The sequence below is a fragment of the Octopus bimaculoides genome, chromosome 8 (genome assembly GCF_001194135.2).
Source record: "Octopus bimaculoides isolate UCB-OBI-ISO-001 chromosome 8, ASM119413v2, whole genome shotgun sequence".
Lineage (NCBI taxonomy): Eukaryota > Metazoa > Mollusca > Cephalopoda > Octopoda > Octopodidae > Octopus > Octopus bimaculoides.
This window is the reverse complement of record NC_068988.1, coordinates 501,339-504,021: the sequence shown is the minus strand read 5'-3', so window position 1 is coordinate 504,021 and position 2,683 is coordinate 501,339. Positions and strand designations below refer to the sequence as shown.

The 2,683-nt window shown below is 37.9% G+C and overlaps 1 protein-coding gene and 1 long non-coding RNA gene across 4 annotated transcripts in view; one reads left to right on the top strand and one right to left on the bottom strand.

The window, feature by feature from the left end:
* LOC106871778 (collagen alpha-3(IX) chain) overlaps positions 1 to 2,683 on the top strand; it is a 239,898-nt gene that overhangs the window by 79,986 nt on the left and 157,229 nt on the right. The window lies entirely within an intron of this gene.
* Positions 1,722 to 2,683, bottom strand: part of LOC128248540 (uncharacterized) — a 2,421-nt gene continuing 1,459 nt past the window's right edge. Inside the window, exon 2 of the long non-coding RNA XR_008264712.1 lies at positions 1,722 to 2,326. This is a non-coding gene — a long non-coding RNA (uncharacterized LOC128248540). The remainder of the gene's footprint in view (positions 2,327 to 2,683) is intronic.

Sequence of the window (2,683 nt, the reverse complement as noted above, 5' to 3'; positions counted from 1 at the left end):
GTGTGTGTGTTTGTGTTTGTGTGTTTGGGTGTTTGTGTGTGTGCTTGTGTTTGTGTGTGTGCATGTGCATATGTGTGCGTTTGTGTGTGTGTGTGTTTGTATGTTTGTGTGTGCGCGTGTACATGTGCATATGTGTGTGTGTTTGCGTGTTTGTGTGTGTGTGCTTTTTGAAACTCAAACGCCGAGAAAGTGTCTCCATCATATATACTTTGAAGTGTAGCCCAACCCACGACAAAACTTTCTGTTTCATTTTAGTTGCGTGTGAAATAATAACAGTTTCTGGTTGCTTAATATAATGCTTTCTAACCAAAAGACATTTGAATCAATCAATATTACACCTGTAACACTAAAAAAAAAAAAAACTTGCGTTAATGATATTTGTTTTGAAGAATCACATGGGAGGTGACTTGGGTATCTAATTTGAACGACAAAAGGCAATATGAAAATAATATGATCTTTGCTAAGTAGACAGGCATCTTCAGACATGTTTCGATTTCATTGTTCCTCTTCAGCGACGCGTAGTCTTACTGCTTGTATTTTTCAGACCTTGCGAATGACAAGATAAAGAGTTCGCGTGAAATATATTCATAAATTAGTTAATTTCAAATAATGCCGATGGAAACTTTCTCATACTGTTATTTCTCATGCCATTCTTTTCATTTCACCTTTGCCATAGTGATAAATATTGGTGCTGCGATATACAAACCCAAATGTAACACACATGTGTTGGTTCGAAAGAATTTCCTCCAGTTGTCAGCTGAAGCACTTTATCTTAACAATACTTTCTAACTAATGGGTAAATAACAAATATAGCTTTGTAAGATTACAGAGGCAGATACCGAGAGATAGTGTTTCAAATTCCTAATGTTGATTGCAATCAAACTATTTTATTAATGCATTGTCTTCAGAATCGTGCTGCCCTCGCAGACAAAATTCCACTGCTGAAGAGAAGAGGTAAGGGGAAGTGAGTAAAGGTTAAACGGTGTCAGAGATTTTGTGTTTAAATACGTATATACACACACATGAGCAAGGCACATACACACATGCATATGTATGCATGTTTATACGTACATACGCATATGTGTGTGTCTGTATATGTGTATACATACATATGTATATATTTGTGCGTGTGTGTGTGTGTGTGCATTGTTTGTCTGTATATGTGTATTTAAATATATATATATATACTCACATACACACACACGCGCACACACACACGCGCACACACGCACACACACATTCACACGTGCATATATAAGCGCAAAAGGAAGGTTTCGGTTATCACGCGCCTTGTTTAGTGCTCCCATTTGTTTACCAACTCCTGGCTCCTATCTCATTGATGTACAAAAGAGAGATCCCGCAATGTAATTGAGTAATATAAGACAGATTCAAAAATAGGTTTAAGACACTCTTCACTCTCTCTTACACAATTTTCCCACTAGCAGCTGAGAAATTAGCTTGGCTAGCAACTTCGCGTCTGATATGCTGCACTCAATATATTGTTGTTTCGTATTCAACGCCTTGAAGATTGGGTTTCTGTTTAACACTACGAAATGTTGTTTAAGACGCTTATCCATCCATCCCTTTTTTTTTATAACTTACCCTATTTAGTCGTGGTATCTGCTTCCTGAAACTAGTTCCCACCTAAGACAGTTGCTATCATTAAATATATTGTACGGAGTTGAATTTAATACTCGAAGCAAACAAAAGACATTCTGATATAATTGCAACACTGACAATTCGTTTATTAGAATAGTTATTTCAGATACGAACAGAAAAATCCGGCCCATAAGTCCTTTTTCCCTCTTGTCTTCACGATAACGACACACACACGCGCGCGTGCGTCTGTGTATGTCGTGTGGGTGTGTATGTGTAATCCTGTGAAGGCGTGTGGCTTAGTGGTAAAAGTATTCGGTTCACAATCGAAAGTTTGTAAGTTCGATTCCTGGCCGCGCGTTGTGACATTTCCTTTCACGTTGCTCCAGTCAACTCAAACTCACAAATATGTGATGTACCTGTAATTCAAAGGACCGGCCTTGTCATATTCTGTGTCTCCTTAAGAACTACGTGAAGGATACGCGGGTCTGCTACGTTGGTCGGATCAACTGGAACACTCGTCATCATAACTGACAGAGTCCGGGTTTCTTTTTATATTGTTGGTAGGCTTTCCGCTGTGACTAACTCGTCTTTTTCTTTTCTCTATTCACAGTTACACTATCCAATAAACTCTTTCTTTTCAATGATTGCAGGGAGTGAAATGGAAGAGCTTTGGCTTCTACTTCTAGCAGCTTAAACAACTCCCTCGCTGGTTCGTGAAAAGGTGTTTCTAAAAAGAAATGACATTTAAAAATACCTTTGTTTTAGTAAAGAAATGTATCACATCTATGTCTTTGCTTCATAAACGAACCGAAAGGCTTACACTAAAAAACGAAACCAACTTAGTGCTTTGGGATTCTCTGGAATATAAAACGTTTCCACGGTAACCGCAGCTGGTTTTACAATATGGAAGCTATCAACCTCACAGAAACGTTCATTTCAGAGAGTGAGTGATTGTGGCGATTTCACTGTTTGTTGTTTATGAATTACCCCTTCGCTATTGATAGACATGTGCGTGTTGGGATATTTCTTGGTGTGTATATATATATATGTGTGTGTGTGTGTATATATATATATATATATATAT